The 24,617-nt window shown below is 36.9% G+C and overlaps 1 pseudogene; it reads left to right on the top strand.

The window, feature by feature from the left end:
- Window positions 1–1,824: 1,824 nt before the first annotated feature.
- LOC114491933 overlaps window positions 1,825–24,617 on the top strand; it is a 105,621-nt pseudogene continuing 82,828 nt past the window's right edge.

Raw genomic sequence — 24,617 nt, 5'->3', positions numbered from 1 at the left:
TGTCACAAATCTCTTTGTAAGTAGTGAACCTTAAAGATGAATATGCAGATATACTACTTTAAGCACTGGTTGGTAACTTGCTTCATGTGTATACAAAAATGTATGTATGGTGACATTATGAAAAAATAGTGAGAAACCTAAGCATATCTAAAAAATGTTATAATAAAATGTTTTAAAAATTGTTACAATTTTATACAAGAGAGAAAGTGAATGAGCATACATTCATACATGGAATAACATCAGTAAATCTTGTAAAACAATAGCTGAAAACAATATTAAATAAAAAAGCTAAACTTAGAAGACTACTATGGTATTTCTATAAAACTGAAAACAAGCAAAACCAAATTTTATATATTTTAGTTGTATAGTATTTAGTAAACTTCTTTTATAAAATAGCTGTAAAATAGTAAATAGAAAATTCAGAAGAGTGGTTGCCTTAAGGAATGCAAGAAATTATCAATGGAAGAAAATATATGATATTGAAATATTTTAAAACATATTAAATGTAAAAGTATACAAATATATAATACTTAAAATATAAAAGTTGCAGAATTGAGAAGTTCTTCAATTTGAAAAATACTCCCATTATAAATTTTTAACTAATTCCCCTATTGGTTTGACCCTGGAACCCTTCTTACTTATTGTCTATTAACATTTTGAGAAAAGCAGTGCTCCACCATAGATCAGGGCAAATTAGAACACTGATAAACAAGTTTGCTATCAAGAGTTCCACAGAGGCAAGGAAAACTAAAGGTCAAAGACCCAGGGAAGAAGCATGGTGACAGATAATTACTAGAAATAGTGGGGTGACCTGAATCACTATATTGTACACCTGAAACTAATGTAACTAAGCAATATAAAATTCTATACCACTATACTTAAGAAATAATTTTTTTAAAAAAAGGATGCCCTGGCTGGTGTGGCTTGGTGGATTGAGGGCTGGCCTGTGAACCAAAGGGTTACTGGTTTGATTCCCAGTCAGGGCACATGCCTGGGTTTCAGGCCAGGTCCCCAGTGGGGGGGGGGGGGGGGCACAAGAGGCAACCACATATTAATGTTTTTCTCCCTCTCTTTCTCTCTCCCTTCCCCTCTCTATAAAAATAAATAAAATCTTTAAAAATTTTTAAGGAAAAAAGAAGGAAAGTGTAATATAATGAAAAGTCCAGAGAACCCCTCATTTCTTTCTTTTCCTTTGGCTAAGTTTTAGGTAAGAACCACATGGCTTAAAAAGGAGGAAACGGGTTAAAATAGCACAGAGTATAAAAATTAAAACACATAAAATAAAACAGTGACAAAATTCCCATAGAACCAGTTCTAAAATTTCTGTTTTCAGTAACCATAAACTAAGGCTAAATTCAAAATGAAAGTGCTACACTCCTTTGAGACAGTACCAAGTCCTTAGTGATCTCCTGCAGCCTTTGTCTAACACATAGAGAAGCCGAGTATTTTTTATAGCCATAATACACATAAAAGGACAAAAATGTACGGGAGAATCACTACCAATTATCTCCATATCTGAGAATTTGTTGTTGGCTGAAAGAGCATTTGGTGGCTGGATAAATAATTCCTATATTTCCCATTTTTTCATAATGTGATTTTAAAATTGGTCCCACATTTCACAAGTGTTCTCCATATATTTTCAAATACAATATTGCCTTTTCTGAGATGAGACTTTGGTTATATTCAGAATCCATACCTTCCTATAAAATTAATAAGCATCCTTAATAGCAAGTTTTACTACCAGAAAGAGAAAACACACACACAAAAACCCCCCCACAAAAAACCCCCCACAAAAAAACCCTTATAAAACCAGGGAGATCCAAAATGGCTACAGAGTATCTGGAAGCTCCACCCACTCGCTCTCAGTCTTGGACCCGTCTTGCAGCAAACCGCAGAACAACCAACTGGAAAATCCAGTGGACAGTGAGTGAGAATGTGTGTGAGTTAAGTTCTTATGTAGACAAGAATTTAAGGAGTTTGCATGAGTGGGAAAGAACCTGCCTGCCTGCAGGGCACTTGGGAGTGTGTGGCCTGGGCTCTCCTAGTGGAGCAACTACCACCAGCGCTGCCCAACCTGGCACTTCCTGCTACACAGATTCGATCAGCTGAGGGTTGGCTTAGCTGCTGTGAGCCCTGGGGGCTGAGTGAGATGGTCAGGGAGGTGCTGGCTGCAGAAACAGAGTGGCAAAAGCAGGCCTACCCGAGTCTGAGAAACACTGGGGGGAGTGGCAAAAGCACCCCCCACAGCCCCATGTTATAGTATCACTGCCGGACTCTGTCCAGTACCATCCAGGAGAGATCTAGAGGGAAACTTTATGTAAAACTGTCAGAGACTCTGACAGGCTGTGGCCAGCCGTGACCAAGAGAGACAGTGATTTCTGGGAAGGAGATGTTGGTGGAAACAGGTCCCCCAGGGCTTGGTGCTGCAGCATGGGGTTTACACAAAAAACACTTTTAAAAGAGTTGCTGAGGTGAGACTCAATATGTGGCAGGGACTCAGTGTTTGCGTGCCCATGCATGCATGAGTAGGAGCTCTGCAAACAAAGAACTCAGAGGGATAGAGTCACGCCAAAAGAACTATGGTACCTAACCCAGCATGGCTAGTGAGCAGGGAACTATACAGAGTGGAGAGTTTGGCCTGAGTTTCCAGTGAGAGCATGGCAGGCTGGGTACTGGATGGCCAGGAGTTGAATGCCTGAGATTTGCTGCAGCCAGGTAGGTCTCCTCACAGACAGGTAAGCCCAGCCCCCACTTGTGGGATTACAGGCTCTGCAGATCAGTGAGAATAGGCTCAGAAGACCTATGCTGGGTGCAATTCCACAGGGCAAACAAGAAAAAGCTCTGAAAGGGCCCTTTACCAGTCAGTACAAGCTACAGTGTTCCTCGGGCCCTGAACCACTGAAACCTGTGAAGCAGTGAGATTAGAGACAGGTGCAACAAGGGATGTTCAGGGTCCAACCCAGTCTCAGTGCCTACACAGAGCTGCTGTCTGTGCCAAGTTGGAAAGAGTTGCCCCCTTTATACAGATTGGCCCCCACAGGAAACAGATAGCTAATTCACCAGGAACTATGTGTTATTGAAAGAATCTGGGACAGACCTAGACATATGATAAGGGGGCAGGGAAACATTCCACCATCTTCCTGGGAGGCTGAACAGTGCTCCACAGAGGTGCCACAGGGTATCCACCTTCCCAATGTTCCCAAAGGCTACCTGGAAGCAGGTGGAGAAGAAACCAGCAGTTCTCTTGGGTTATTAAATGAAATACTCCTCGGTCCTGGGCTAATGGAAGACCAGCAAGGCAGAACAGTGGGGACCTGACAAATCAGGAGAAAGCCACAGACTGTGATGGAACAGGCTGCCTAGGGCCAGACTGGGACACAATCTGACATTATCAGGGGCCGGTCCAGAAAGAGAAGACAGTGGTAAACACTGGATTCTGCTGAGATGATTCCACTGTGGTCTTCTTCGTAATTTGCATTAATTCTTTTCCTGTATAGCTTTTTAACATTCATTTATTTTCCTTCGAGTTTGGGCCTATTATTTCACTGGTTTTTATATTTTAGTTTATTTCAAATCTCATAGTTTGCTCCTCCCTTCTCCTATTCCATTTTACCTTCTTCCTCCCTCTTTTTATTTTTGTTTTAATTTTTTTTCTCTTGCTACAATGTTTCTATTCCATATTCTTACTATCTGTGCCCACTCTAGCCACTTAAAACCATTTTTCTTGTCTTTAGTCATCTCACATTTTTCCCATTCTTAAGATATTCTTATTCTTTCTCCACCTTTATCAATTTTTGCTCATTGGCTGTGCATATGGTGACGGCTGAATTTCTTCAATTTTGTTTCTAGATCTTCACAATTCTTATTATTCAAATCTCAAAGTTTACCATTCCCACTTCCTACTCCATTTTGTGTTCCTCCTATCCTTTCTTTGTTTTTTTAAATTAATTAATTTATTTATTTAATCTCTGTAGTTTATATTTATAAGATTATATTTATTTAATTTTCAAGAGAGGGGAAGAGAGGGAGAAAGAAAGAGAATAATATCAATGTGTGAGAGATAGCTTGATCAATTGCCTCTCACATGTCCCCAAATGGGGACATGGCCCAAAACCCAGGCATGTACCCTGACTGGGAATCAAACCCATGAACTTTCAGTTTACAGGCCAGTACTCAGTCCTGTGAGTCATACCACTCAAGGATTTTTATTGTTTTAAATTTTAATTTTCCCCTCTCTAGCCTGATTTCATTCCTCACTATTAGTATTCCTTCTCCCTCAATCTTCTCAATATCACTTTTTATTCAACTAGACACCTCATAAGCTTTTCTTTCTTTTTTCCTTCTTAGTCCCATTTCACCTATATTAATCTTTGTTCATTTGCTGTTGATATTGCTGTGATAGATCTTTTTCTCCAATTTGGTTTCTACTGTTCTCACATTTAAAAAAAATTGTTTTTGAACCTAATACTATACTCTTCCCATTTCTTACTCTTCTGTATTCTTCCCTTCCTTTCTAATTTATGATGTATATTTTCTTTTCTTTCTTTCTTCACTTTGTTTGTATTCCCTACTCTTATTTCACCTACCCCAATCATCTCAAAATCATTTTTCTTTCAGATACCCATATTTGCTTTTCCTCTCTTATAAGAGTCATAATCTCTATACACTTTTATTAATATTTGCTCATTTGCTGTTCATAATATGGTTGTGGGTGGTCATTATTTTTGCAAGTGTGGGTTTGTTTCCTGGTTGTTTGGTTTTGTTCTGGCAGCACCTGTACAACAGCATACAAGACGTGGTAGGCAGTGTCACTCTCAGTCAGCCAGGCAGAGGGAAGGAACCACCCAAAAACAACAAAAACCCAATTACAACCAGAGAACCAAAATAAATTGCATATAGGACATCCCAAGAGCATCCAGCTCAGGAGATCTAGGAGACTTCACCACTGAGTTCCATAGGTCTCCTACTACAAAAGATAACACCAGAAAGAAATGGAGTCAAAATAGGTTAATATAATATGCAGAAACAAACAAGAGCCACTAAAAATGGGGAGACAAATAAACAACTCCCAACTGAAAGGAAAGGAAGAATCCTCAAAGAGAGTGTTAAATGAAATTGAGACAAGCAAACTATCAGACATTGAGCTCAAATTAATTGTTATAAGCATGTCCAGGGAGCTTAGAACTACAGGGAACATCATGGAAGCTACAGGGAACTTATTGGGAACTATACCAGCAGGAAAAAGGACATAAAACTATCAATAAGAGACAGGAGGAAATGTAGAATACAATATCTAAAATTCACAATACACTAGAAGGAATTAAAAACAGGCTAGATGAAGCAGAGGACTTAATAAGTGAGCTGGAGGACAAGGTAGAAAAAACTCCCAGACAGAGCTAAAAATGGAAAAAGACTAAAAAAGTATGAAGATGGTATAAGGGAGCTGCAGGACAACATGAAACAAAATAATATTTGTATAATAGGGATACCAGAAGGAGAAGAAAAAAAGCAAGATATAGAAATCTGTTTGAAAAACTACTGACAGAAAACTTCTTTAACTTGATGAGGGAAAAAGTAACACAAATCTAGGAAGCACAGAAGTTCCCAATAAAGATTAACCCAGAGTGGCCCACTCCAAGATACATCATAATTAAGAGGGCAAAATTTAAAGACAAAGAGATAATCTTAAAGGCAGCAAGGGAAAAAGAGCTAGTAACATTCAAAGGAACTCTGATAAGGCTATTAGCTGATTTCTCAACAGAAACACTACACACCAGAAAGGAATGGCAAGAAGTATTTCAAGTAATGAAAAGTAAAGGCCTGCAACCAAGACTACTCTACCCTACCTTATGCTACCCAGCACGGGTCTCAATTAAAATGGAAGGTGAAATAAGGAGTTTCCAAGACAAAAAAGGGCTTAAAGAATACATCTCCACCAAACCCACATTGCAAGAAATGTGAAATAAATTGCTTTAAGAAATTAAGAACTGACAGTAACCAGAAGTGCGGGGGGGGGGGGTTATGGGGGGAAATGGAAGAATGGTTGTCAAGGAACATGCATAAAGTACGCATGGACAAAGCCAAATGGGGGTAGGATTTAGTGTGGGAAGTGGGGATCACTGGGGTGGGGGGAGGATGGGGGAAAAATGGAGGCAACTGTACTTGAACAACAATAAAAAAAGAAGATGAAGAAAAAGATAGAGAGAGGAACACTGGTACAAATGGAAATAATGGTAATGATTAAGTACCTATAAATAATAACCTTAAATGTAAATGTATTAAATACACCAATCAAAAGACATAGTGTAGCTGAATGGATAAGAAAACATGACTCACATACATTCTGTCTACCAGAGACCCAACTAAGAAGTAAAGATCTAAACAGACTAAAGTGAAGGGATGAAAAAATATCCCAAGCAAATGAGCATGGAAAAAAAGCTGGGGTAGCAATATTTATATCATACAAAATAGACTTTGAAACAAAGGCCATAGAAAGAGACAAAGAAGGTCACTTCATTGTACTTAAAGAAGTAGTCATCAAGGATATATAACCCCTGTAAACATATATGTACCCAACATAGGAACACCCAAATATATAAGAAAAATCGTGGAGGACTTAAGAAAGGTAACAACAGCATACTCATTGTAGAGGATTTTAACAACCCATTGTCAACAATGGATAGACCTTCCTAGCAAAGAATCAACAAGGATATTGTGGCATTGAACAAAACTGTATATCTAATGGACTTAATTGATATTTACAGAACCATTTACCCCCCAAAAGGGAAATATACTTTTTTCTAATGCACATGGAATATTTCAAAGATAGACTGCATGTAGGACACAAAGCAAGCCTCAAAAAATTCAAGAAAATTGAAATCTTATCAAGCATCTTCTTGGATCACAATGGCTTGAATCTAGAAACTAACCTCAAGGAAAAACTCAAAAACTTCAAATACATGAAAACTGAATAACATGCTATTAAATAATAAATGGATTAACAATGAAATCAAGGAAGAGATAAAAAAAGTTTCTGGAAACAAATGAAAATGAATACACAACAGCCCAAAACCTACGGGGCATAGCAAAGGGAGTACTGAGAGAGAAGTTCATAGCAATTCAGGCCTACCTAAAAAAGTAGAAAAATCTAAATAAACAACTTAACCCTATATCTTCATGAATGAGAGAAACAAAAATAAACAAAGGCCAGAATAAGTAGATGGGAGGAAAAACTCAGGATCAGAGCAGAATTAAATGACATATAGACAAAAAACAACAACAAAAAAAACCCCACCAATTCATAGGATCAACAAATCCAAGAGATCGTTCTTTGAAAATATAAACAAAATTGACAAGCCTTTAACCAACTCATCAAGAAAAAATGAGAGGAACCAAATAAATAAAATCAGAAATAAAGAGGAGGAATTACAACTGATAACAGAGAAACATAAAGGATTGTAAGAAATTACTGTGAACAACTATATGCAAAGAAATTGGACAACCTGGGGAAAATGTACAAATTTCTAGAAACATGCAAGCTTCCAAAATTGAATCAAGAAGCAGCAAGCCTGAACAGACCTGAATAGACCAATAACAGCTAGCAAAATTAAAGCAGTAATAAAAAAAAAACAAACTCTGGCATGCAAAAGCAGTGGACCAGATGACTTCACAGGCTAATTTTACAAAACGTTTCAAGAAGAACTAACTCCTATCCTTCTCAAACTATTCCAAAAAATTTAAAAAAAATTCCCAAATACTTGTTATGTGGCCAGTATTATCTAATTGTAAAACCAGGTAAAAACACAAGAAAGAAAGAAAACTATAGGCCAATATTGCTAATGGATATAGATGCTAAAATCTTCAACAAAATATTGGCAATCTGGATCCAGCAATACATTAAAAAGATCATATACCATGACAAAGTGGGATTCATCCCAGGGATGCAAGGATGGTTCAATATTTGCAAATCAATAAAAGTAATACATCACATAAACAAAAGGAAAGACAAAAATCACATGATCACATCAATAGACATCCCAAAATCATTTGATATAGTATAGTACCCATTTATGATAAAAACACTCAGCAAATTGGGAATAGAGGGAGCACACCTCAACATAATAAAGGCAATATGAGAAACCTACAGCCAGCATCATAACTGTGCAAAAACTAAAAGCTTTCCCACTAATATCAGGAAAAAGACAAGGGTATCTGCTTTCAACACTTTTATTCAACATAGTATTGGAAGTGCCAGCAAGAGTGATCAGACAAAAAAAGAAATAAAAGGCATCCAAACTAGAAAGGAGGAAGTAAAATTGTCATTTGTAGATGATATGATAGTGTACATAGAAAATCCTATAGTCTCCACCAAAAAAACTAGTCAGCCTAATAAGTGAATTTGGCAAAATATGGGATACTAAGTCAATATTCAGAAATTGGCATTTTTGTACCAAAAATGAAATGTCAGAAACTAGGGAAAAAATCCCATGTACTATAGCACCACAAAAAATAAAGCACCTAGGAATAATCTTAACCAAGTGGTAAAAGATCTGTACTCAGACAACTACAGAACACTGAAGAAAAAAAAATTAAGGAATATACAAATGAATGGAAGTATTTCACTTGTTCATGGCCTTGAGTAATTAACATCATTAAAATGTGTATATTAATAAAAGTAATCTATAGCTACAATACAATCCCTTTTCAATATCAATGACATATTTCACATATCTAGAACAAATATTTCAAAAATTTATATGGAACCCAAAATGACCCCAAATAGCCTCATCAATCTTGAGAAAGAAAAACAAAGTAGGAGGGATCACAATACCTGATACTAAACTATACTACAAGGCCACTGGTATCACCATAAGAACAGACACATAGATCAATGGAACAGACTAGAGAGCTCAGAAATAAACCCTTGTCTCTATGGCCAATTAATATTTTAAAAAGGGAGTGGGAGCATAAATGGAGTAATAAGAACCTCTTCTATATATAGTGCTGGGAGATCTGGACAGGTACGTGCTAAAGAATGAAACTAGACCACCAACTTACACCATATACCACAACAAAATCAAGATGGATGATAAAGTTTTGTCACCATAAAAGTCCTAGAGGAAAACATAGGCAGAAAATTTCAGACATCCCAACAATTGGAAATATATCAATATTTTCATTGATATATATCCAATTGTAAGGAAGATAAAGAAAAAATAAACAAATGGCACTACCTCATAGTAAAAAGCTTCTGCATAGCTAAAGAAAACATCATCAAAAGGAAAAAGTATTCATGTATAAAGGACCCATAGACAAAGACAACAGGGAAGAGGACTGAAAGTGGAAGGTAGCAGGTGGCTAGGGTAGGGGAGAGTAATAGAGAGAAATGGGGATAACTGTAATTGAACAACAATACAAAAATTAAAAAATGAAAAGGGATCCCAACTGCATGCAAAAACATTTTTCCCAATATCTTGGACAAGGGTTTGATCTCCAAAATATGTAAAGAACTTACACCACTCAACACTAGGAAAACAAACAAACCAATTAATAAATGAGCAAAGGACTTGAACAGATACTTCTCCAGGGAGGACACACAGAAGGCACACAAACCATCATTAATGGCTATTAATAATGGCCATCATTAACAAATCAACAAACAACAAGTGCTGGTGAGGTTGTGGAGAAAAGGGAACCCTAGTGCCCTGTTGGTGGGAATGCAGACTGGTGCAGCCACTGTGGAAAACAGTATGGAATTCCCTCAAAAAACTAAGAATGGAGTTGCCTTTTGACCTGGCAATTGCACTACTGGGATTATACCCTAAGTATCCTTAAACACCAATTTTAAAGATCCAGTAGACCCTGTGTTCATAACAGGGCTATTTACAATAGCCAAGTGCTGGAAACAGCCTTAGTGCCCATCAGTAAATGAATGGATTAAAAAAACTGTGGCACATTTACACAATGGAATACTATGCAGCACAAAGAAAGAAGGAACTCCTACCTTTCATGACAGGACGGATGAAACTGGAAAATATTATGATAAGTGAAATAAACGAGTCAATGAGAGACAAATATCATATGGTCTCACCCATAAGAGGAACTTAATGAACAAAAACAAACAAATGAGCACAACAGAACCAGAGGCACAGAAATATGGAACAGTCTGACTATGACCAGAGACAAGGAGGGAAGGGGATAATGGTGGAAGAAAGGGGAAGGGACTAGACAAAGAACATATATGAATGATCCATAGACATGGACAGCAGTGTTGGGACTGACTGTGAGAGCCGGGAGTGGCCTGGGAGGGGAAAGACAAAGGGGGAAAATTTAGGACAAGCACTACAGAACAACAATAAAATATTTTAAAAAACCAAAACATCATTGTTTTTTTACTCAGCACTACGCAAACAAGTCCTATGTATTTCACTGAAGTAAAAGTGCCATAAAAGAATTGATGCCATAAAGCTGTATTACAATATGAATAATGCTTTTCTGCAGTGATCTTTAAGGCTATACAAATACAGTTTAGAGACATTTGTTTTTTTCCCCTATCTTTACAAAATAAGACATTAAAAGAAATCATTACTATTTAGTTTTTAAAGATACAACTGTTGGGTCATGGAATTTTTAATATGGTGAACCTAGGCCACATACTGAAGCTAGCATTTATTTTACTGCTTTTGACATCTCTTATTTAAAATCTCTCAGAAATAAAAAATTCTACACTGAAGTTTACTGTTATAATCTCTATAAAGTAAAATCCCAATAAAAATTAGTGGCACCTTATTTAATGAGAACACAGGGAATGAAATCACTTTAGGAGACATTTTAAATGGTCAATCAGGTATAATTTAACTAGTGCCTGGATATCTTTACATTACTGAAGATTATGGGATGTGTTTTCAAGAGAAATGTTTTGTCAATGCCTTTTTATTCTACATAGAACTTACTGACAGTTATTCCAACATGCCACACTACACTGCTTGTACTAAAATAATTCAATAATACAGTTAAATCTATGAAGGACATGTTAATTCTCCTATTTTTTTATTTTAATCATTGTTCAAGTACAGTTTTCTGTCCTTTACTCACATCCCAGTCTGCCCACCCATCCATCCCCACATCCCTCCCATTTTCACCACCCATAGTTTTTGTCCATGTGTCCCTTATATTTGTTCCTGCAAACCCTTCCTATTCTCTCCTGAAATTCCCCTGAAATTCTTTCTCCTCTCCCCTCTGGTCGCTGTCAGCCTGTTTTCTATTTCAGTGACTTTGACTATATTTTGCTTGTTTGTCTGTTTCGTTGTTCAGGTTCCTGTTAAAGGTGAGATCATATGGTATTTGTCTGTCACTGCCTGGCTAATTTCACTTAGCATAATGCTTTCCAGTTCCACCCATGCTGCTGCAAAGGGTAAGAGCTCCTTCTTTCTTTCTGCTGCATAGAATTCCATTGTGTAAATGTACCATATTTTTTTGATCCATTTATTTACTCATGGGCACTTAGGTTGCTTCCAGCACTTGGCTATTGTAAATTGTGCTGCTATGAACATTGGGGTGGATAGGTTCTTTTAGATTGGTATTTCAGGGTTCTTAGGATATAATCCCAGCAGTGGAATTGCTGGGTCCAAAGGCAGATCCATTTTTAGTATTCTGAGGAAGTTCCATACTGTTTTCCATAGTGGTTGTACCAGTCTGCAATCCCACCAGCAGTACACTAGGGTCCCCTTTTCTCCACAACCTCTCCAACACTTGCTGTTTGTTGCTTTGTTTATGATGGCCCTTCTGACTGGTGTGAAGTGGTATCTCATTGTGGTTTTAATTTGCATCTCTCTGATAGCTAGTGATATTGAGCATCTTTTCATGAGTCTCTTGATCCTCTGTGTGTCCTCCTTGGAGAAGTGTCTGTTCAAAGTCCTTCGCGCATTTTTTAATTAGTTTGCTTACCTTCTTAGACTGTAGTCGTGTAAGTTCTTTATATATTTTGGAGATTAAACCCCTGTCTGAGGTATCATTGGCAAATATGTTTTCCCATGCAGTTGGTTCTCTTTTTATTTTAATACTGGTTTCTTTAGCCATACAGAAGCTTTTTATTTTGATGAGATCCCATTTGTTTATTCTTTCCTTTATGTCCCTTGCTCTAGGGGACTTGTCAGTAAAAATGTTTCTGTGTGAAATATCTGAGATTTTCCTGCCTATGTTCTCCTCTAGGACTTTAATGGTGTCAGGGGTTATATTTAAATCTTTTATCCACCTTGAATTTATTTTTGTATGTGGTGTAAGTTGGTGCTCAAGTTTGATTTTTTTTGCACGTAGCTGTCAAGTTCTCCCAACACCATTTGTTGAAGAGGTTATTTTTACTCCATTTTATGTTGCTGCCCACTTTGTCAAATATTAATTGACCATAGAGACTTGAGTTTATTTCTGGGCTCTCTGTTCTGTTCCATTGGTCCATGTGCCTGTTTTTATGCCAGTACCAATCTCTTTTGATTACAGTGGCCTTGTAATAGAGTTTAGTATCAGGTATTGTGATCCCTCCCACTTTACCCTTCTTTCTCAACATTGCAGGAGTTGTTCGGGGTCATTTATGGTTCCATATAAATTTTTGAAGTGTTTGTTGTATGTCTGTGAAAGATGCCATTGGTACTTTAATAAGTATTGCATTGAATGTGTAAATTGCTTTGGGTAGTGTGGGCATTTTGATGATGTTAATTCTTCCAGTTCATGAACACAGTATATGTTTCCATTTGTTTGTGTCTTCCTTGATTTCTTTCCTCAGTGTTATGTAGTTTTCTGAATACAGATCTTTTACCTCTTTGGTTAGGTTTATTCCTAGGTATTTTATTTTTCTTTTTGCTATATCAAATGGTATTTTTCTCTTGATTTCTGCTTCTACTGTTTCATTGTTGGTGTACAAAAATGCCTTTGATTTCCGGATATTGACTTTGCATCCCACTGTTTTTCCAAATTAATTTATTAGGTTGAGCAGTTTTTTTGGCCAAGTCTATAGAATTTTTTATGTACACTATCATGTCATCTGCAAATAATGACAATTTTGTCTCCTTCTTTCCAGTTTGGATGCCTTTTATTTCCTTTTCTTGTCTGATCACTGTGGCTAAAACTTCCAATACTATATTGAATAGAAGTGGTAAAAGTGGACAGCCTTGTCTTGTTCCTGATCTTAGTGGAAAAGATTTTAGTTTTTGCTCATAGAGTATGATGTTGGCTGTAGGCCTCTCATATATGGCTTTTATTATGTTGAGGAATGCTCCCTGTACTCCCAATTTGCTGAGTGTTTTTACCATAAATGGGTGCTGTACCTTATCAAATGCTTTTTCTGCACCTATTGATATGATCATGTGATTTTTGTCTTTGCTTTTGTTTACGTGATGTATTACTTTTATTGATTTGCGAATATTGAACCATCCTTGCATCCCTGGGATGAATCCCACTTGATCATGGTGCATGATCTTTTTCATGTATTGCTGGATGCGGTTTGCCAATGTTTTGTTGAGGATTTTAGAGTCTATGTTCATCAGCAATATTGGCCTGAAGTTTTCTTTCTTTGTCGTGTCTTTATCTGGTGTTGGGATTAGGATGATGCTGGCCTCATAAAAAGAGTTTGGGAGTCTTCCATCTCTTGGGATTTTTTGAAATAGTCTGTGAAAGATAGGGGTTAGTTCTTCCTTAAATGCTCTGTAGAATTCTCCTGTGAAACCATCTGGTCCAGGGCTTTTGTGTGTTGGGGGTTTTTTGATTACTGCTTCAATCTCTTTTGCTGTGATTGGTCTGTTTAGGCTTTCTGCTTCTTTTTCACTGGGTTTTGGAAGATTATATTTTTCTAGAAACTTGTCCATTTCACCTAGGTTTTCAAATTTCTTGGCATACAGTTCTTCGTAGTAATTTCTTACAATGCTTTGTATTTCTGTGGTATCTGTTGTAATCTCTCCTCTTTCATTTCTGATTGTGTTTATTTGGGTTTTCTCTCTTTTTTACTTGATGAGTCTGCTTAAAGGCTTGTCGATTTTGTTTATCTTTTCAAAGCACCAGCTCCTGGGTTCATTGATCCTTAGAATTGTGCTTTTAGTCTCTGTGTCATCTAATTCTGCTGTGGTCTTGGTTACTTCCTTCCTTGTACTTGCTCTGGGCCGTCTTTGTTGTTGTTCCTCGAGTCCTTGTAGGTGTAGGGTTAGGTTGTTTGTTTGAAATATTTCTATCTTTTTTAGGTCGGCCTGTATCGCTATAAACTTCCCTCTCAGGACTGCCTTCACTGTGTCCCATAAGTTTTGGGTTGCTGTGAGTTCCTTTTCATTTTTTCCAGAAACTTTTCGATTTCTTCCCTAATTTCATTCTTGACCCACTCATTGTTTAATAGCATGCTATTCAATCTCCGTGATTTTAAGTGTTTTGGATTTTTTCCTTTGGGGTTGGTATCTAGTGTCAGTCCCTTGTGATCTGAGAAAGTGCTTGGTATGATTTCAATTTTCTTGAATTTGCTGAAGCTTGTTTTGTGTCCTATTATGTGTTCTATCTTTGAAAATGTTCCATGTACATTTGAAAAAAATGTATATTTAGCTTCTTTGGGATGAAGGGCTCTATATATACCAGTTAAGTCCATTTCATCTAGGGCATTGTTCAATGCCACAATATCTTTGTTGATATTTTGTTTGGAAAATCTGTTCATTTTTGACAGTGGGGTGTTAAAATCCCCCACTATAATTGTGTTGCTGTCAATATCTTTCTTGAAGTCCTCTAAGATTTTCTTTATGTATTTGGGTGCTCCTATGTTGGGTGCATATATATTTACAATGTTTATGTCTTCTTGATGGATTCTTCCCTTGAGTATTATGAAGTGACCTCCTGGGTCTCTCTTTATGGCCTTTTTCTGGAAGTCTATTTTGTCTGATATGAGTATTGCTACCGCAGCTTTTTTTTCCTGTCCATTTGCTTGGAAAATTTGTTTCCAGCCTTCACTTTCAGCCTGTGTAGTTCTTTTGTTCTGAGATGGGTCTCTTGTAGGCAGCATACATGTGGGCTATGCTTTCTTATCCATTCAGCTATTCTATGTCTTTTGATTGGAGCATTTAATTTATTAATGTTTAAGGTTATTATTGATAGGTACTTTTTCATTGCCGTTTTCATAGCTGTGTTCCTCTCTCTCTCTCTCTCTCTCTCTCTCTCTCTCTCTCTCTCTCTTCCTTCCTTTCCTTAAAGCAGTTCCTTTAGCATCTCTCGTAGAGCTGGTTTGATGGAGGTGTATTCTTTTAGACTTCTTTTGTCTGGGAAACTCCTTATTTGGCCTTCTCTCTTGATTGAGAGTCTTGCTGGGTAAAGTAGTCTTGGTTGCAGGCCTCTGGTTCTCATTACTTGGAATATTTCTTGCCATTCTCTTCTGGCTTGGAGTATTTCCTTTGAGAAGTCAGCTGTTAGCCTTATTTGGGCTCCCTTGCTGCCTTTAATATTCTCTCTTTTTCTTGAAATTTTGCCATTTTAATTATGATGTGTCTTGAGGTGGGCCTCTTTGGGTTCCTCTTGATTGGGACTGTCTGTGTTTCCTGGATTTGTGTGACTTTTTCTCTCATCAAATTAGGGAAGTTTTCCATCATTACTTTTTCAAATAGGTTTTCTATCCCTTGCTCTTCTTCTTCTCCTTCTGGTATCCCTATTACACGGATATTATTATGTTTCATATTGTCCTGTACTTCTCTTAATCCCTCTTCATTCTTTCTAAGCCTCTTTTCCTTTTCTTGCTCTTTCTGGGTGTTTTTTTTTCTATTTTGTCCTCCAATTTGCTAATCTCGTCTTCTTTTTTATTGATCCTGCTTTTCATTCCTTCTACTATGTTCTTCAATTCAGAAATTGTGTTCTTCATTTCCTTTTTGCCCTTGTGGATAGTTTCTATTTCCTTTTTCGTGTTGATATAGTTTGCAGTGAGTTCATTGTAGTTTCCCTGTAGTTTCTGGTAATTCATTGTGAGCTCTTTGAGCTTTCTGATAACCATTGCTTTGAACTCAATATCTGATAGTTGAGTTGCCTCTATTTCATTTAGCATTCTTTCTGAAGCTCCCTCCTTTCCTTTCATTTGGGAATTGTTTCTCTGTCTTCCCATTGTGTGTGAGACTCTTTGTTAGCCTCAGCTTCTTAAATTGATCTGTTCTGGCTTCCTGGGTTTATGGTGTGAACTTCTGTGATAGAATACCTGTGAGCTTCAGTGGTGCAATCTCCTGAGCTCACTGGTCTTGGGCTGTCGTTTAAGTTGGTTTTGTGTTTGTCTTTGGGTTTTGATTGTTGTTGGTTCTTTCTTTGGTGGGCCCTTCCCACCAGGTGGTTAACTGAGGGTCACTCTGTCCACCACCTCTTGTATTTTGTTGTGCTTGTGAGGTCAGGTTCTATTGAAGCTGGTTCTTCCATGGCACAAGGTTTTGAGGATTTTCTCTTGCTTTTGTTCAGTTGTTTGTACTGGGTAGTTTCTCCACTATTTAGTTGTATTTCCAAATAGGTCCTGGATTGAGGTTTGTGTGGTTTCAACTCCCTCCTTCGCCTTCTGTTATCTGTTGGTGGTTCCTTTGTTGCTGGGTTTCCTCTTTCAGTGGGTATCCTGGTGTTCACCACTTTCGCCTACTCTTTTTTTGATCAGTTGGAGGGGGAAGGCAAAATGGTTTAAGACAGCAGGAAAGTATTCTATGATATTTACAGTAGCAGCTAGTAGAGAAGAGATAGGAGATCTGTTGGCTATGTATAGTGTTAACCGTGATCTTCTATCTAACTAGCCACTTTTTAGAAAGGATGGAAAGAAGATAAGAGTCTTGTTGGGGAGGGAAGGATTGTGAGTTGGATCTAGAAAGCAGTGAGGTTGTGGGAGGTCAGAATCTGAGGTAAGGTGAGAGTAAAGGATAGTAAGTAGGTGTAGTATGTGAGAGAATGGAGTTAACCACTACAGTAATAGAGTTCAGGAAATTGTGAAGTGGGCTAAGATCTAGGAGGGGTGTTGTGAAGTATTTACAATTGAATGGAAGAGCTATTATTTGCAATAATATTAGTACAACAATCATATGACAGAATCTATGTGATCTGGTTAACAAGAATAGGGAGTATAGGACCTTGATTAGTGTGCTAATGGAACACGAGTGAAGTGAGGGACAGTAAATTAGCAATACACTATGAAAGAGAGCAGGGGAAACCTGTCAAATGATACAGTATAACCAGCCAAGCAAAGAAGACTATACAGAAAGAAGAGGAATACAAAAGTACTATTAAAATAAAAGATGTAAGAATAATGAAAAAAATAATAATACACATATGCAATAACTTGCAGGTTCTCTGTAATAGCAAAGTGAAATTTGTCACTCTGTCTCAGCTGTTGGGATGCCCCCTCCTTGAGTCCAACTCTGGTCTTTTCACAGTTCCAGGTTTTTTTGTCTCACTTGTGGGTATTTAAAAAAAAAATACCGGGCACACAACCTTCTCAGTGCTATGGGTGCACAGGGCCTTCTGCACAACTTTCAGAGCAACCTCAGGATCACTGCTTGGCTGGGTGGTGAGTAGGCAGAGCGATTGCTGCAGGAGAATTCCCCAAACAGTGTCTTTTCACTTTTTCTTTTTGAGAAATTCCTCCTACTCAAGCCTGCCACTCTGTACATTGGACGGGCTTCTTGCACAGCCAATTCTACAGCATAGCCAATTCTACAGCACAGCCAATTCTCCAGCCAGAATGGGGACTATTGGTGTTAGGGCCCATCACTGTATGACTCTCAACTCTCCCCAACCGGCATCCACAGACTCTGTGGGTGCTCATCGCCCCAGTGTGTTTTCCACTTAGTCCTTATTCCCCTCTCTGCGAATTCAAGCAACCAGGTCTCCCTGCTTGCCTCTTAAACCTTGTTTGGCCAGAGAGGGAGCAGTTGACCCTGCTCTCTCCCAAGGACCCTGTGGCAGACCTGGTGAGATCTGGGCCTGGGGCTGCTGCTGCCCAGGTTCCCATGCTGGTCCTTGGGACCTTATTGTCCTGAAGCACTCTCCTTACCATCTGATTTTTCAGTGTCCGCTACAATTTTTGGTCTCTTATTTTCATATATGCTGGGGTACCGTTGGCAGTTTGCTCTGCTCCTCTGTAGATAAGCTAGGTTTTTCTCCCTTGTGTAGAGGGAAGTAGAATCTGCTCCCTCCTACCTCATCGCCATCTTCCTCCTTAATCATAATAATTTCTTGAAAGACACAAACTACCAAAACGTATACAAGGAGAAATAGGTAATATAAATAAACTTATATTTATTAAATAAACTAACTGAATAATAACCTTACACTAAAAGAAGAAGAAAGAAGAAGAAGAAAGAAGGAGAAAGAAGGAGAAGGAAAAAAGAACCAAGTTCAGCTGGGCTCAGAATTCACTGGTGATTGCTACCAAACATTTGCAGAATAAATAACTAGTTCTCTACAATCTCAGAAAATAGACTATAGGGAACATTTTTTAACTTATTTCATAGTGTTGCTATTACTCTAATATCAAAATCAAGTTAAGACATTATAAGGCAAGAAAAAAACTGTAAAGCAATATATGTAATAAACATGGCTATAATAATTTTCAGAAAATATTAACAAATCATACCCAACAATGTATGATAAAAAGAATTGTGCACCATGACCAAGTAGAATTATTCCAGTTATGCAAGGCTGGTTCAACATTTGACAATTGATTAATGGAACCATAACATAGAAGGCTGAAGAAGAAAAATTATATGATCGCATCAATAGATGCAAAAACAGTATTTTATGTAAGGGAACAAATGTTTGTTAAAATCTCTCAACAAACTAAAAATAACCAGAAACTTCCTCAGCTTGATAAAGAATATCTACAAAAGAAATGTTGGCCAAAATTACACTTTAATTATGAGAAACTAGATGCTTTCCTCTAAAACTAAAAACAAGTTGAGGATGCTCCCTTTCACCATTTGTTTTAACATCATACTGGAATCCTAGCTAGTTCAATAAAACAAGAGGAGGAAATGAGAGTATATAAATTCAAAGGCATAAATAGAATTGTCTCTGTTCAAATATGTATTTGTCGAAACCCAAAAGGATCAACAAAAATGCTCCAGGGCCTAATAAATAATTACAGCAAGGTGGCAAGACACCAACTGTGTTAATATACAAATGCTGGTTGCTTTCCTATGTGCCTACAGGACTAAGTTATTCATATCTTGCACTCTGCTTTTTTAAAGTTATTTTAATTTTCAAAAAATTTTTAATTACAGTTTACATTCAATATTATTTCATATTAGTTTTAGACATGCACCATAGTGGCTATACAAAGAAGTTCCTCCAATATTCTGGGTACCCAATTGGCACCACACATAATTATTGCAATATTATTGATTATATCCCCTATGCTGTAATTTACATCCTTGTGACTATTTCATAACTACCAATTTCTGATTAAAGGACTATCTTAAGGGCTGGCAATTGCTTGGATTCTGGTGATGAGCTCTGAAGTCTTGGAATATTCTTTCTGATCAGAGTGCTTTTCTATGACTAAGGTCTGGAGTCATGCTGCACTTATTTGATCAGATAGTTAATGCTAAAAGTGTGTTTTATGATGAATATCATTTTTTTGTATGCCCAAAGCTTTGGATCAAATGGTACCAAGTGGATCAGATAATCTATGCTAACAAATGTGACTTATGTTGAACAAATGTTTTGTTCTGTGGAACTGGAGTCTGAGTAGCTATGGTCACTCTTGCAGGTAATCCACACCTGTGTGATTTATCTCCAGTGAAGCACTAAGTGCCAAGCTTGCTTGACCTTACACAATTGGCAACACTTTGAATATGTTGTCACACATTGGTGCTGAGAAAATTAAGTTCACAGATAGGAAGACTCAATGTTATTTATGAGTAATTTCTTTCAAACTTAATCTATAGACTCAATGTAATTCAAACAAAATACAAACAGATTACTTATAGATATATATAAACTGATTTTAAAGCTTATATTCAAGGGAAAAATACCCACAATTAATGCAATACTTAAGAAGAGCAAAGTACTGATATTACCCAACCACAAGACTTATGTAAGTTGCAAATCAAGACATCATGTATCAAGACAGCATGGCTCCTTTTTTTTTTAAGATTTTATTTATTTATGTTTAGGCAGAGGGGAAAGGATGGAGAGAGTGGGAGAGGAACATCAATGTGTGGTTATCTCTCACACACCCCTCACTGGGGACCTGGCCTGCAACCCAGGCATGTGCCCTGACTAGGAATTGAACTGGTGACCCTTTGGTTCGCAGGCCAGCACTCAGTCTACTAAGCCACACCAGCCAGGACAAGATAGCATGATTCTGATAAAATAAGTAATGGAATAGAAAACCCCAAAATAGGTCCACACTAGTCAACTGCACTCTGACAAAGAAGCAAAGACAATGGGGAGAGGATGTTTCAAAAATGGTGCTACAACAATTGGACATCCATGTAAAAAATTAATCTAGATGCTGCATTTACATATCCCACAAAAATTAAGTCAAAATGAAATATAAACTAAATGTAAAATGTAAGCTATAAATTTTTTATAGTATAATTTGGAAGAAAATCTAGGCAACCTTGGTTTTAATGATGAGTTTTTAGATATAACACCAAAAGCATTATTCATAAAAGTATATATGAAAGCTTTGGGGGAAAGGGCTTAGGTAAAGGTTCTTTTTTTAATTATTTAATTTAGTTATTTATTTATTGTTGTTCAAGTACAGTAGTCTCCATTTTCTCCCCACCACTCCTCCCCACCCCAGTCATCCTCACCTCCCACCCTCACTCCTACCTACTTTTGGCTTTGTCCATGTGTCTTTTATACATGTTCAATGAATGAAGGAAATTTTATCCAAGAAAAATACTAAAAATCAAGGCTTGTGGTATTTGAAATGAGATCTAGGTCCTCCTTCCCACCTGCCAACTCAAAATGATGGAAACTCTCTCTACACAGATACATCTAAAAACAGTGGGCTTCCACTAAACCCATTTCCTAGATGGAGGACTGGCTTCCCAGACTACTGCCATTAGCATTTTTCACATTTCCCCTAAATATCTGTTGCTGTGTATAGGTTCTGGTTAAATGCGGCTGAAAGATTTGGGCTTCTTTCTTCTGTTTATGCCCACTTCTAATAGAAGGTTTGTCCTGGGTAGCATAGTTCAGAACAGTAGAACCTGACAGCCATTGTACTGATGTGCAGGGTGGGAGTTCCATGCTAAAAGAAGTAAGCCAAGAGGATTTTTGTGCTTCACCTCTCCCCGGTCCCCAAATGTTAAGCTCCTGAAGAGGAATGTCACTCAGAGGAAAGCACATAACTGTCCTTTCCTCCAGTGTCATACTTTGCTCAAAGATTTGTCTAATGACAGAAGCAGACCATAGAACACAAAGTTTTGAATCTCTTCACAAAGCAACAGACTTAATTTATGAGTGTGGACAAATTCAAGCCAGAAGGCCCTTTCTAAACAATGGAACTTCTGGTGAAAGCAATTTGTAAGAAGTGGATTGATTTATTGAATTCTTAGGTAAAATTGTAGACCAGCTAGTTTGCCAAAGAGAAATGAAGGAAAAATAGCTAGGAAGAGTCTTCTTGAGTTCAGAAAAAAATTCTTAAGTATTGACCTCAGGAACTTTCTTTTTAAAGGAGTCTTAATTTGAGTAGATTAATCTGTAAAGCAAGTTTTGCCAAATAGAAACTAGTTGGCAATTAGTAGGGCTTTATATCTGTGTGTGTAATGGAAAGAAAAGCCAAAGAGAGCCCTGACAAAACCACTGTCAAACCAGTGTGACTAGGAGCCCTGGAAGTGGAACGCAGAGGAAGGGTTGTGCAGGGCCTAAGTACTAAGAATTGCTACAGTATGTCATATAAAATGTTTATTTTCCAACAAAAAATATGAGACATACAAGGAAATAAAAAAGTATAACTTTACATTAAGGGAAAATAAGTTTAAAAACAGAACTTCGAGAGAAAGTAACCAGGTGTCCAATTTAACAGTGAATGACTTTAATTTAGCCATTACAAATATGTTTTAAAAAATAAGACATTAAGATCAAAATGTAAATGGGAGTATGGTGGCTGTGTAACATCAAAAAGAAGGTATCAGTAGAGGTATAAAAATTATTTTAATAATAAAATAAAAAGTTTAGAAATTGAAATATTCAATAAGTGAAATTTAAAATATATCACTAGAGGAAGGCCCATCAGTAGATGTGAACTGGCAGGAAAAATACTGAGCAAACTTGAAAAGAGATAAGTAGAGATTATGGAAATTATGGAGTCAGAAGAATAGAGGAATAAAAGAGTGAAGAGAAATGACAGAACCTCAGAGAAATAAGGGAGAGAGGTTCACTAATACATGTCTAATGGAATAAAGTTAACTAAAAAATAATATAATATTTCACATAAATAATTGATGAACATACAAAATATTTCTTAGACTGTTAAAATGAACTACTGATAAGGCTGTAATTACCACAAACCTTCTAGAAATAAATTTATAAATATTCATCAGAAGATTTAAGTCAAGTGTGACTTTCGATGAGATATTTCTAATTCTAATAAGGAATTATTTAGAATTATAATCATGATTACAGATTCAAAATGATATATAAAATAGTTACTTATCTTTATAAAAAATAACTACATAATTACTTGGCCCCAAGCTATATAAATAATTTAATAAAATTTAAAAAGCTCACAAAAATGCCATGTGAAAGTCAGATTCAGAATTTTATATAAATTCTTAATATTGCATTCTAAGAGAAAAAAAATAACTAACTTAAACAGAGTATTGAGAGGAGTAGAATTGTGTTTTATTTTTCTTCATTTCAAAAGCTTTTCTAAAATTAGAGTACATTAGGCTTCTATTGTAAAACATGACAGAATTACTAAAAAATTACCAAGGCAACATTACTTCAAGTTTATTGCTATTTAATTTATGCCTACATCATGTTTATAAATATAATCTCAAAGCAAAATATAACATAACTATTCTAATGCTTTTTGATTTCAAAAGATCACAGGAAATGAATAGGAAGCTCATTCAATGGGAATCTATTGGAGCTGACATTATGTTGTACATGGTGTATAATAAGTAGAAGACTAGCCTCCCCCCTCAGTGATCTTGTAAACTGGTTGTACAAATAAGATTCCACAGAGAAAACAACTAAAAATCAATGATGACATAGAGTAAGATGATGGTGTGAATAGTTGATAGTACAGGAACAATAATCATTCAGAAATGAGTAGAGTATTAGAGGCTAGGATTTGGGAGTTTTTCAAAAAGGATGTGTCATTGGGGTAGAGAAAAATTAATCAACTACTGGAGTAAGTTGGTTGTGCTGAAGTGGAAGCATAGTGATTAATATGTTAAAGTGGCAATAGTAATCAAGGCTCAACTACAAGAGGATGGTATGCACAGCCCATATATGGGATGCATCTAGAATGCCAAACTTGAGTGACAGAGGAGGCTCTGCCACTGGACCCTATAGGACACTTATGTTAGGCCACTCTTCCATGTCTGGGAACATGGTAGCTCCACCTAATACACAGAAACAAACACAGGGAGACTGCTAAAATGAGAAGACAAAGAAACATGTCCCCAGTGAAAGAACAGGACAAAATTCCAGAAAAGAACTAAACCAAATGAAGATAAGTGATCTGCTAGATGCAGAATTCAAAACACTGGTTATAAGGATGCTCAACGGACTTAGTGAGAATATCAACAGCATAAAAGAGGCCCAATCATAAATGAAGGATACACTAACTGAAATGAAGATTATTTACAAGGGTTTAACAGTAGAGTAGGTAAAGCCAAAAATCAAATGAGTAATTTGGAATATAAGGGAGCAAAAAAAATGTCCAATTAGAACAGCAGAAAGAAAAAAGAACACCCCCATCCCCAAATTAGGATAGTGTAAAAAGACTCTGGGGCAACTTTAAGAGTACTAACATTTGCACCATGGGATGTTCCAGAAGGAGAAGAGAGAGAGCAAGAAAATGAAAACCTATTTGAAAAAAAAAGAATGATAGTAAACTTTCCTAACCTGGTGAAGGAAATTGACATACAAGTCCAGGAAGCACACAGACTCCCAATCAAGATGAACCCAAAGAGGCTCACACCAAGACACTTAATAATTAAAATGCAAAAGGTTAAAGGCAAAAAATCTTCAAAGGAGTAAGAGAAAAGCAGGTAGTTACTTAAAAGGGAGTTCCCATAAGACTGTCAGCTGATTTCTCACCAGAAACTTTTCAGCCCTGAAGTGATTGGCAAGAAATATTCAAAGTGATGAAAATCAAGAACCTACAACCAAAATTACTCTACCCAGCAAATCTGTCATTTAGGAAAAAAAAGGAAAGAAAAAGAGCTTCCCAGACAAGAAAAAGCTAAAGGAGTTCCTCACCACCAAAAAAAATATTGCATAAAATGTCAGAGTCTCTTTAAGGAGAAGGGAAACAGATAAAAAAATGTGATAATAAAATAGTAATAAATAAATATCTATCAACAACATAACCTAAAAAACAAAATAAACAATTAGGACAAAAACAGATTCACAGATACAGAGTACATTTTGATGGTTGCCAGATGGGAGGGGTTGGGGGG

Source organism: Phyllostomus discolor, chromosome 1 (genome assembly GCF_004126475.2).
Source record: "Phyllostomus discolor isolate MPI-MPIP mPhyDis1 chromosome 1, mPhyDis1.pri.v3, whole genome shotgun sequence".
NCBI lineage: Eukaryota > Metazoa > Chordata > Mammalia > Chiroptera > Phyllostomidae > Phyllostomus > Phyllostomus discolor.
Note: the sequence above shows the minus strand (reverse complement) of the source record. Positions and strands in the feature narration are given on the sequence as shown.